The 12771-nt window shown below is 45.8% G+C and overlaps 1 pseudogene; it reads right to left on the bottom strand.

Moving 5' to 3' along the window:
* Nucleotides 1–12116: 12116 nt before the first annotated feature.
* On the bottom strand, nt 12117–12235 carry LOC141109054 (5S ribosomal RNA; annotated as a pseudogene).
* Between the last annotated feature and the right edge of the window lie 536 nt (nt 12236–12771).

Raw genomic sequence — 12771 nt, forward strand, 5'->3', positions numbered from 1 at the left:
GTCTTAGGTATGTATTTGGCAGTTCCAGCACTGACTTCTGAAGGCTCAGGATCAAACTGAACCTTTTTAAGATCTGGAGTGTCCACATTGCATTGTCAGTCAAAATCTGTTCTGGTTTTTCGCTCATTAGGAGATCTTGAAAACATTCATTGGGGCTTAGTATGCTAGTGTTGGTGCAAATACCTTGGTGAACATTCGAGGTATGGAAAACAGATCAAATGGTAGGGCAAAAATCCAGTAGTGTTGAGCACCTACAGTAAGACAAAGGTAACACTGATGCACTGGAGAAATGTGGCTAGAAAGTCTTCTTGATGCTTTTTTTTTGAAAAAAGCAAACCAAGCAGCCCATTACTTTATAAATGCCTTCTCAAACGAGTATTGTCTGAAAAGTGTTTGGGAGGAGTGAATAGTTTATCAGGTGTTTTGTAGTCACCATACAGAACAGGTTCAAGTACGGAGTGCACTGGAAAATTTCTGATAGTCTTAAAGACTTGTGAGACTCTTCATCAGACATTGACTTTGCAAAAAGAAGGCTCAGGGGCTACCCCTGCAGGTATGTCAGAAACAGATCCTGGAGGAGAAGGCTTATTAATAGGTTTACAACCTCTGTGTTCGGAGTTAACATGCATTGTTTGCAATTTTCCCCATAAACTCAAGTGTGGCTGCTGAGAACTCCTCTCTGAATAACACAAAGCCACACCTAACAGAGCTAATAAAGACACAGAGAAGTATATAGACTCAAGTAGGAGACAAGAGTCCAGACTGTTGGTGGCAGGTTCTTGAGAAGAGACACTGCAAGAAGCCCCAGAAGTGTTAGTGGACCATGAGCTGGAGAGGCCCGACATGTTGCACTGCTTCACAGAGATAACCTAATTGAGAACACCAGGTAAAACCACGGGTACTCATATACCAGCTGTCTAGAACAGGGGTGGTTCAAATGACCGAAAGAGGCCAGATCTCTGTAGGCAGCAGCAAGGACTAACTGACATGAAACTGCATGTCTCTCACAATAGAAGCAATGGAGGAATCGGCTACGCTGAGAAGGTAGGAACAGACTATGCCACAATGCCAGCTCCGGAAAGTGCTCCGGGGCTAACACAGTACACACAGTTTTGGAAAGTGCCACAAGCAGAGCTCAGTGCTTTAATCTCAAATTCAAGGCAGGCCCCACAATTATTAGTTCAGCAAAGTCTGAGTACGGCCTCCAAAGCTATTAAGGATACACCCAGTGGTGTATTTTAGATTTGTGCTGCTCTAGGCAAGACTAAAATCGGGTGCCCCCTCCATCTAAATTTGTCGCACCCCAGCCCGGTATATCGTTCTTATCTCAGGGTCTGATGAGGAATCTGCAGTCATTCACAGTGAACAGCAGTGGTTTCCTCATCAGACCCTGAGACATGATTTGTCAAATATGTGGTCAATGGAGCAGAGGATGGGGTCAGCGAGACATAGGATGGGGTCAGCAGGGTATAGGACAGGGGTCAGTAGGGCAGAGCATGGGGTCAACGGGGCACGGGATGGGGTCAACGGGGCACGGGATGGGATCAACGGGGCACGGGATGGGATCAACGGGGCACGGGATGGGATCAACGGGGCACGGGATGGGATCAACGGGGCACGGGATGGGATCAACAGGGCACTGGATGGGGTCAACGGGGCACGGGATGGGGTCAACGGGGCACGGGATTTGGTCAACGGGGCACGGGATGAGGTCAGCGTGACATGGGATGAGGTCAGCGTGACAGGACAGAGTCAGTAGGAGATATGAAGGAATCTCTAGATGGATCAAAAACAAAACACAGAGCGCCACTCTAAGTGCAGCATTAAAAATAAACAACCAGTTTATAAGAAAAATGGTGGCAGGTACATGTAAAGAAAAGATTTGCGCTTGTCAGACCCTCCTGGGGGTAGGGAGGATCACAGCACGGAAAAGATCTGTAGCATCTAGAGCATATGCTGATCAGTCAGAAGAAGGGCCTCCAGACAGATCACTGTGTTCTGGGTGCTTCCCGGTGCGATCAGGGGTGACGTCAGCACTTGAGGCAGGAAGGAAGTGTGGTTAACGCATTTCAAAGCCACCCACGGCTCCTTATTTAAAACACCAGGCTCCCTGGAACACAGTGATCTGTCTGGCGGCCCTTCTGACCAATTAAAGAGCCACCTCTACCCTTCTGCCTGGGGGTGACGCCACCCCCCTGAAAATGGCACCCAAGGCAAATGCTTTGTTTGCGTCACCTCACCATAGATACGCCCCTGGATACACCTATTCAGATAGCTGCATAAAAAGTCACTCTAGGCAGCATGTAGATTAAGTTTTGATTGAAGATAAAAAATATATATATATATATAAAAAAAGAGAACAGACTTTCATCCTTCTGAGACATTAGCAAAGAATCAAAGTGTTCCAGGAATGGGAGGGGCCATACTTGGCTGGCCATCAGCTTTTTTGTTTGCCAAAGCAGGCAGTATAACCCAGTTACAGTGCCTTGAAAAAGTATTCACACCCCTTGAAATTTTCCAAGTTTTGTCATGTTACAACCAAAAACGTTAATGTATTTTATTGGGATTTTATGTGATAGACCAATACAAAGTGACACATAATTGTGAAGTGGAAGGAAATTGATAAATGGTTTACAACATTTTGTACAAATAAATATCTGAAAAGTGTGGCGTGCATTTGTATTTAGCCCCCTTTACTCTATTACCCCTAACTGAAATCTAGTGGAATCAATTACCTTTAGAAGCCACCTAATTAGTAAATAGAGTCCACCTGTGTGTAATTTAATCTCAGTGTAAATACAGCTGTTCTGTGAAGCCCTCAGAGGTTTGTTAGAGAACCTTAGTGAACAAACAGCAACATGATGGCCAAGGAACACACCAGAGAGGTCAGGGATAAAGTTGTGGAGAAGTTTAAAGCAGAGTTAGGTTATAAAAAAAATATCCCAAGCTTTGAACATCTCACAGAGCACTGTGCAATCCATCATCCGAAAATGGAAAGATTTTGGCGCAACTGCAAACCTACCAAGACAAGGCCTTCCACCTAAACTGACAGGCCGGGTAAGGAGAGCATTATTCAGAAAAGCAGCCAAGAGTCCATGGTAACTCTGGAGGAGCAGCAGAGATCCATAGCTCAGGTGGGAGAATCTGTCCACAGGATAACGATTAGTAGTGCACTCCACAAATCTGGCCTTTATGGAAGAATGTCAAGAAGAAAGCCATTGTTGAAAGAAAACCATAAGAAGTCCCCTTTGTAGTTTGCGATAAGCCATGTGGGGAACACAGCAAACATGTGGAAGAAGGTGCTCTGGTCAGATGAGACCAAATTGAACGTGGTAGCATCATGTTGTGGGGATTCTTTTTTTCAGCAAGAACAGGGAAGCTGGTTGATGGGAAGATGGATAGAGCCAAATACAGGGCAATCTTAGAAGAAAACCTGTTAGTCTGCAAGACTTGAGACTGGGGCAGAGGTTCACCTTCCAGCAGGACAACGACCAGTGGTGGCCTGTCCATTAGGGGTGCCCGGGCGCCGACCCTCTCTCCTCTCCATCCCCTATATGCAGTAGACAGATTCATGCATAGCATGAATCTATCCACAACCACCCCCTATTCATGTGTCTGGCACCTTTCAGGGCACATGAATTACAGCGGCCAGGTGTTTTTTTGAAGCATCTGTTTAAAGCCATAGGCTCTAATAGGCTTCAAAATAGCGTGGGCTTGGGTCGCAGAGGACGAGAGCAACTCATCCAGGTGTGTTGTAACAGCGAATAAATATTCGCTGTTGCAACACTGATCCTCCTCCTGGCCAATCAGGAAGCGGGTATGAAACCTGTTTCCTGATTGGCCAAAACATCAGGCGATCCTATTGGACGGCTAGCACTGGGAGGAGCAGAGAGGAGACACACCGCGAAGAGGACTCCAGGAGAGGACACCGGAGCCCGCCATGCTGGAAGATGGCCACAGAACCTCTGACCTCTGCTCTCTCTCACCGCCCGCATCCACGGTAAGGACAGGTGGTGGTGGGGTGTTAGTGCCACGCGGGGGGGGGGGGGTGTGTGTAGCTGGCAGTTCTGCTAGTGCCGTTCCACCGGCAGCCCGGGGGGTTGTTTGCCGCCCCCCCCCCAAAAAAAAAAACCCCACCAGCCTCCAGTGACAATGATCCTAAAAATGCAACCAAAGCTACAATGGAATTGTTTAGATCAAAGCATATTTATGTGTTGGAATGGCCCAGTCAGAGTCCAGACATAAATCCAATTGAGAATCTGTGGCAAGACTTAAAAATTGCTGTTCACAGACATTCCCCATCCAATCTGACAGAGCTTGAGCTATTTTTCAAAGAAGAATGGGCAAAAATGTCACTCTCCTAGATGTGCAAAGCTGGTAGAGACATCCTCAAAAAGACTTGCAGCTGTAATTGCAGCGAAAGGTGGTTCTACAAAGTATTGACTCAGGGGGGCTGAATACAAATGAACGCCACACTTTTCACATATTTATTTGAAAAAAATTTGAAAACCATTTATCATTTTCCTTCCACTTCACTTCAATTAACAGTATCTGCCACTTTGTGTTGGTCTATCACATAAAATCCCAATAAAATACATTTTTGGTTGTAACATGACAAAATGTGGAAATTTTCAAGGGGTATGAATACTTTTTCAAGGCACTGTATATCAAATTAACTGAATCCTGTGTTCCTAAGTGAATGAGACAGAAACAGATTTGTTGACAGAGACAGAAAGAGACAGATTTTTTGCTACTCACCGTAAAATCCCTTTCTCTGAGTTAATTGACGGACACAGCTGCTTCTTCTTAATAATCCATAACCAAAAAAATAGGTTTTTTTTAACAGCTTACCTGTAAAATCCTTTTCTTGGAGTACATCATGGGACACAGAGCCTTAAGTAATTACTTAATGGGACGTCCCATAGCAATGCTACTTGAGGGGAGGGAGACACAACCCGGAGGGTACCCCCAGACCTGAGGACTTATACTGCCGCCAGCAGCACACTGCGCCCAAAGGCGATATCCTCATACCTCCTTACATCCACCTGATAACATTTTGTGAATGTATGCACTGAAGACCAAGTTGGGGCCTTACAGATCTGAGCCATGGAGGCCTGATGACGCAATGCCCAAGAAGCACTAACCGCCTTAACTTGAAAAGGGGTAATCTTATCCCTTAAATTATAAGTTTGAATTATAACTTGCCGAATCCACTTAGCGACAGTGGATTTCGACGCTGCCTGTCCTTTCTTCGGACCCTCTGGCAGAATTATCAAGACATCAGTCTTACGAATCTGAGCAGTTGCCTTTAAATAGATTTTCACTGCTCTCACCACATCAAGACAATGTAGTGACTTTTCTTCCCTGGAACATGGTTTTGGAAAAACCGATGGCAGGACAATATCTTGGTTCAGGTGAAAACCTGAAACCACTTTTGGCAAAAAGTCTGGATGAGGGCGTAACACCACTCTGTCCTCATGAAAAATCAAATATGGCTCTTTACAAGAAACAGCAGCCAATTCCGTAACCCTTCTTGCTGAGGATATAGAAACCAAAAATACCAACTTCCTTGTCAGAAGGACTAGGGGAATATGTTGTATCGGTTCAAATGGCTGTTTTTGTAACACAGACAAAACTAAGTTAAAATCCCAAGGGTTCAAGGGAGATTTGACTGATGGATTAAGATGCATCACCCCTTGCATAAAACTCCGGACTAAAGAATGTTTAGCAAGTGATTTTTGAAATAAGACCGATAAAGCTGAGACTTGGCCTTTAATAGTACTCAAGGCCAATTTAATTTCTACCCCTAATTGTAGAAAGGCCAGACTTCTGCCTATGATATATCTCTGAGGGTGCCAACCCTTGGATTCACATCAGGAAACATAAGCCCTCCAGACCCTATAATATATAGTTCTGGAAGCTGGCTTCCTTGCATTAATCAGGGTAGAGACAACTGACCCGGAAAGCCCACGTTTCTTCAAAATGTGGGTTTCAATAGCCAAGCTATTAAATTTAAAGACCTTAAGGCAGGATGGAATATCGGTCCCTGTGAGAGCAGATCTGGCCTTAGTGGGAGGGACTATGGGCCCCCCACTGCCAGCTTTACGATTTCTGCATACCATTACCTTCTGGGCCATGCTGGTGCCACCAGAATTACCAGCTTTCTTTTCAGCTTGATCCTGCAAAGAAGTCGAGGCAGCAACTGAATAGGGGGGAATGCATAGATCAGTGAGAACCGATCCCACGGGGTCACCAACGCATCCGTTCCGCATGCGAATGGATCCCTTGTTCTGGCCACAACGTTGCCTCTTCATGATGAGGTTTTAGGATTCTGCTTTGCAGTTTTCCGACCCCAGGACTTCTTTTGAGCCAGGGTCTGACCCTAAGGTTTTTCCTCTAGAGTCTGACAGAGGAGGCCGTCGCCACTGCCTAGAGGCGGAAGCCCCTGACGCAGGGGAAAGAGTCCGTTCAAATGAAGGGCGTTCGTACTTTCTTTTGACTGGCAAAAGAGTACTTTTCCCACTAGAAATTGTTTGGATATATTTGTCCAATCTTCTCCAAATAGCTGCTCCCCACGAAAAGGGAACCCAGATAGGTTGTTTTTACATGGTGCTTTGGCTGACCAATTTTTTAACCACAGGATTCTACACATATGTACAAGCATAAGCATAAGGCGGGACACCTGGTGAATAGAATCTTTAATGGCATCTATGGCAAAGCATAATGCTTTTGGTAGTTCAGCCAATTTCCGGGCTTGTTGTGCAGGAACCTCTTTAAGAACCTGTCTAAATTGGTCCTTTAGGGATTGACAGATGCCTATTGCAGCGGCTGAAGGCTGAGTAACGGCACCTGCCAAGGAAAAAGTAGAAAAGTAGATTTTAACAGGGATTCCAACTTTTTATCTGTTAGATTCTTAAGCATTTGTGCATTGTCTACAGGACAAGTTAGGCTTTTATCCACACTGGAAATCGCAGCGTCAACTGCTGGTACTTTCCATTTTTTGGTGAATTTCTCCTCTAGGGGATAGAAAACTGAAAATCTCTTAGGAGGGAGAAAATGCTTATCCGGGTGATCCCATTCAGCAAAAATAAGCTGTTCTAGTAATGCATGGACAGGAAACGCATGCAATGGCTGAAAAGGTTTTAAGAAACCCAAGGAAGAAACAGAGCTTTCAGGAGACTCCGTTAAGGGTAGCATGAAAGTGGAACGAATCATCTCCATAAGAGATTGTATCAGCAATTTCTCAGATTGTGAGGCTGAAAAGGGTTCATCTACCGTTGTTTCCTCCGCAGAGGAATCATTGGTTTGTTTTTCCTCCTGATTGACTGAGGGTAACGCCTCATCCTGAGCCCACTGTTCCCCTTGCAAAGGGTCTGAAGTGGGGGAGGGGGATCTAGCATGCTTCCTTATCCATTTGAATGAAGGATGCGATTAAAGCCACTAATCTTCCTTCCAGACCCTGCAGGGTGGAGGAAAGGACATCTTCAGTCACGTATACAGGGGCTGAGATGTGAAAAGCAGTTGCACCATCAATTTGTTACAATGGCTCACCCTGGCTTGCCATAATTGGTAATTCAGGCGAGGATGACAGCGTGAAAATGCAACTCGAGATCCTAGAACCTGGGGGTGAAACCTTTAGTGCTTTTTTGGTCTTTGTGGTGTCTATTTTGGGAGGCATAGTCCTAAGTACAAAAACAGAGGCACTATACAATTGCACTTAATCGCTGAATATAGTCATGACAGTAAAGTCACTATAAAGGTCAGCCTAGTGCTGGGTAAAAAGTGTCCTTCCTGTATCAGGAAATGCCAGGTTGCAACCCTCACGTGCCCCACAGCTTCTGTGTCCCTGTGTGCAGACCGCTTGCTTGCTCCTTGTCAGCCGAGGAGAGACTGTCACAGCTGTGTGTTTAACATTGCCTGGCGTGCGTCCTTTTGGACGTTGCATGGTGCTGTGTCTAGACCCCGCCTCTCCGTAAGCCCGCCCCCGTTTAATTTTTTAAAACGTTTTCTCGTGCGCGGCAGCTTTCGGGTCTACAGACCCAAACTGAGGGGGGGGGGAGGCAGAGCCCTGTTAGCACCAGGCAAAAAACAACAGTACAATATATAGCAGTAACAATAACACGGGACCTCTGCACCCCCCGCGGCGGGGGTAATGTGAGGGGGTTACACCGCTGATGTTCCCCTAACCCTTCAGTTCCTTTAGGGGGGGAGAAAAAATCCCCCTGCACACGCTGCTGCGGCCACACAAACTGACTGAGCTTTACAGTGAAGACAACAGATTAAGTTATGTGCATAGACTCCCTTTAGTGGAGAATTAAGGCATGAGAACATTTTTTTCCCTAATGGAAGAAAGCATAGGTGGACTTTTTAGTTCCTAAGTTTCTTCCCATACCTTATCCCTGCCGCAGGATTTGCTGAATTAACAGACAATCCAGCCTTTACCCATCATGGTGGGCTGTGTTTAGCAAACCTTCAAGGACTGGGTCCCATAACGGTGTTCCACTCCCTTGGACCTGTAAAAGCACCCCACTAGGAAAGCTTTAGGTAATGCAGCAAGACCTAAGCCCTGGGTCCCGGGGTCCAGCCCTACAAAGAGTGGCATTACAGGCAAAACCTCCTGCTTCGGATACAAGGCCCCAGGTACCATCCACTTTGGCCTCAGTGGCACTTTGGATGGATCTGGTCTATGGAGGCTATATAAATCCAGCATGGATCCCTCCTGGAGCTCCTCAGAGCACATCTTCACTCATGACCAACACCTTAGACACTGTTGAAAAATAGGATTTTTATAACAGCTTACCTGTAAAATCCTTTTCTTTGAAGTACATCACGGGACACAGAGCCATAGTAGTTACAATGCGGGTTATATAGGCCACCTTTAGGTGATGGACACTGGCACACCCTAAACAGGAAGTTCAACTCCCTATATAACCCCTCCCCTTACAGGGAGGACCTTAGTTTTGTAGCAAAGCAATACACATCTATATCAGAAAGAGGGGAAGGACCTCTGTGTCCCATGATGTACAAAGAAAAGGATTTTACAGGTAAGCTGTATAAAAATCCTATTTTCTTAATCGTACATCACGGGACACAGAGCCATAGTAGTTACTATGTGGGATGTCCCAGAGCAATGCCAACTGAGGGGAGGGGGACACAAACAAAAGTAGGGTGCCATTAGACCTGAGGACCTATACATACTGCGCCCAAAGGCGAAATCTTCATGCCTTCTTACATCCACCTGAAAGAATCTTGTGAATGTATGGACTGAAGACCAAGTTGCGGCCTTGCAGATCTGAGCCATGGAGGCTTGGTGACACACTGCCCAAGAAGCACTTACAGTCCTGGCGGAGTGCGCTTTGATTTGAAGAGATGGAACATTCTCTTTCAAATCATAAGCTTGAATAATTACATCCCGAATCCTCTTAGCAATAGTAGATTTTGACGCTGAGTGTCCCTTTCTAGGACCTTCAGGTGACAAAAACAAAACATCAGTTTTTTCGAATGTGAGCGGTGGCCTTCAAATAGACTTTGACTGCTCTCACTACATCAAGAGAATGTAGCGACTTTTCTTCCGTAGATCAGGGTTCTGGAAAAAATGAAGGTAGAACAATATCCTGGTTTTGGATGAAAACCTGAAACCACCTTTGGCAGAAAGCTAGGATGAGGACACAATATCACCTTATCCTTGTGAATAATTAAATATGGCTCTTTACAAGAAAGAGCAGCCAATTCTGATACCCTTCTCGCAAGAAATATGGCAACCAAAAAAAAACAACTTCCTTGGATCAAGGGAGTATATCGTATCGGCTCAAAAGGTTGTTTTTGTAAACTGACAAAAAACCAAATTCAAGTCCCAAGGTTTTAAGGGTGACCTAACCAGTGGATTAAGCCGTGTCACCCTCTGTGTAAAACCATGGACCAGGGAATGTGAAGCAAGTGGTCGTTGAAACAATACTGATAAGGCCGAAACCTGGCCCTTGACGGTACTCAAGGCCAGCTACATTTCTAAGCCAATTTGCAAAAAGGCAAGGATTTCCCCTATAACATACTTTTTAGGATGCCAACCACTGGACTCACCAGGAATATATTCCTTCCAGACTCTATAATAAATGACTCTGGCTTCCTTGTATTCATCAAGGTAGATCTTACTGAGCCTGAAAGCCCAGAATGTGGGTTTCAAAAGCCAAACCGTTAACTTTAGCAATTGTGAGGCAGGATGGAACACTGGTCCCTGCGAGAGCAGGTCTGGACGTGGTGGTAGGGTCCATGGGTCCCCTACCTACATCCTTACGATCTCTGCATACCAAGATCTTCTGGGCCACAAGAACCCCCGACTTCCCTTCCTGCTTGCAAAGCAGATGTGGTAGTAGCGGAATAGGTGGGAATGCATAAATCAGTGAAAACTGATCCCATGGGGTCACCAACGGATCTGTTCCATATGCGAGTGGATCCCTTGTTCTTGACACAAAGTTGCCGACTTTGTTGTTGAACCTGGACGCTAAACAGATCTACGTCCAGAATCCCCCCATCTTTGGTATATAGCCAGGAAGATGTCAAAGTAAAAGGATCATTCCCCCGGGAACAACTGCTGGCGACTCAAGTAGTTCGCCTGCCAGTTCTCTACACCTGGATAGAAGATTGCCTATATGCATGGCACATGTCCTTCTGCCCAGGTTAGGATATGTTTTACCTCTCCCTGGGCTGCATGACTTCTGGTGCCCTTCTGGTGATTAAAATAAGCCACTACTGTGGCATTGTCAGATTGAATCCTGATAGGACGATTCCACAACCTGAATGTCCAGGCCCTTAGGGCTAGGCGCACTGCCCGAATCTCTAGAATGTTGATGGGTAAGGTCTTTCTGGTTCTGGATCATTTCCCTTGGACAGTGCTTTCAGGACTGTTTCCCAACCCAAAAAGCTGGCATATATTGTTACCCCCTTCCAGGTAACTGGTAAGAAGGATCTCCTCTTCTGCAGATTCTTGGATATCCTCCACCAACTGAAGGCTCTGGTGACAGACGCACTGGAAAATCTAGCGCCTGGACTTTCTCGTTTCAGGTAGACAGGATACCGTTTTGCAGCAGTCTCGTATGAAACTGAGCATAGGGAACCGCTTCAAATGAAGCCACCATCTTTCCCGACAACCTCATGCGACCCTTCTTTGCCATGACCAACCAGCTCCCTTATGGAACTGATCTTTGCTTGGGTAAAAACACCCTCTTATGGGCTGTATCTATAATCAGACCCAAGTACTCTTAGCCTTCTTTAATGGTTTTAAAGAAGATCTCTCTAGGTTGAGGCTCAACCTAGGTATGATTGTGGTGACCATGCTCTGGTCTAAGAGGGCTACAAACCTGTCCAACAAGAGCAGGTCGTCTAGGTATGCTATAATTGTTATACCTTGAGTCCTTAATCTGGCCAAGGAAGGCCAGGAGCTTTTGTAAACACCTGAGGTGTAGTAGCCAGACTGAAAGGCAAGGCTATAAACTGAAAAGCTGGAGCTTTTCTACTTTGAAACGCAGACACCTCTACTGAGCGGGAAAAATAGGCACATGCAGATATGCATCCATGATGTCGATTGATGCTAAAAGTTCTCCTCCTTATAGGATGGAGACAACAGCTTGATTCCTTGCGAATCACTTTTTGAGATAAAAGTCAGTTTAACGCTTGGAAAAGAGACCTTTTTCTCTGGGTCTCAGGAAATTTTGACCTGAGGAAATGAGGAGACGGGAAATCTCAGAACTCTAGTTTGTAACCTAGAGCTATTATGAAGACCATCCATCTGTCTCAAAACTCCTCCTGCCAAGCCCTTGAGAACTGCAAGTCTTCCCTCCACTCGAGCGAGCAGGGGCGTCCCTTCATAAGAGGCTTTAGCAATCTGTCTTTATAGGTTTCCTCCCCCAGGACTTCCTTTGTCCCTGGGGTTCACCCTGAGCTCTTCTTGAACCTGACGGTGGAGACCGTCCTGACTGCATGGAGGCTGATGCCCCTGGCACTGGAGAAAGGGCCAGTTTAAATGAGGAACGTCTACTCCTTTTCTTAACTGGAAGAGCCAAGAGCTTTTGCATGGCGCTTCGGCTGACCAACTTTTCAACCATCAGATTCTACACATCTGTAGCCTACAGCACCTGGTATTCCCAGCCGGACTCCCATCCAGGTACTAACCAGGCTCGACCCTGCTTAGCCTCCGAGATCAGACGAAATCGGGTGCTTACAGGGTGATTTAGAAGTAGGCCAACAACCCAAGCGTAAGGCGAGAGGTTTAAAGAATAGAATCTCTGATTGCGTCAATTGCAAACACAAAGCCCCTGGTAGCTCGGCTAAATGCTGAGCCTGCTGTTCAGGGAAAACCTTGAGCACTAGACTCAAATGGTCTCTCAGGGATTAACATACCGCAGTTGCCGCCACTGCAGGTTTCCAAACTTTTATCAGTTGGATCCCTAAGCATTTGAACATTGTCAACCGGACAAGTCAAATTTTTTATTCACAGAGGATATAGCAGCGTCAATTGCTGGTATACCCCACATATTTGTAAATTTTTCCTCCATAAGATAAAGTGTTGGGAACTTTTTAGAAGGAAAAAATTGTTTATCTGGGTGATCCCACTCAGAATACATAAGCTTTTCCAGCAATGAATGAACAGGAAAAGCATGTAAAACCTGAGGAAGCTTTAGTGAACCCAAACAAGAAGTGGGCTCTTCAGCCGACTCAGTTAGGGGTAGTTTAAATGTGGTACGGACCATCTCAGTAAGAGATTGCACCCGCAATTTC

The sequence above is a fragment of the Aquarana catesbeiana genome, linkage group LG09 (assembly GCF_042186555.1).
Source record: "Aquarana catesbeiana isolate 2022-GZ linkage group LG09, ASM4218655v1, whole genome shotgun sequence".
NCBI lineage: Eukaryota > Metazoa > Chordata > Amphibia > Anura > Ranidae > Aquarana > Aquarana catesbeiana.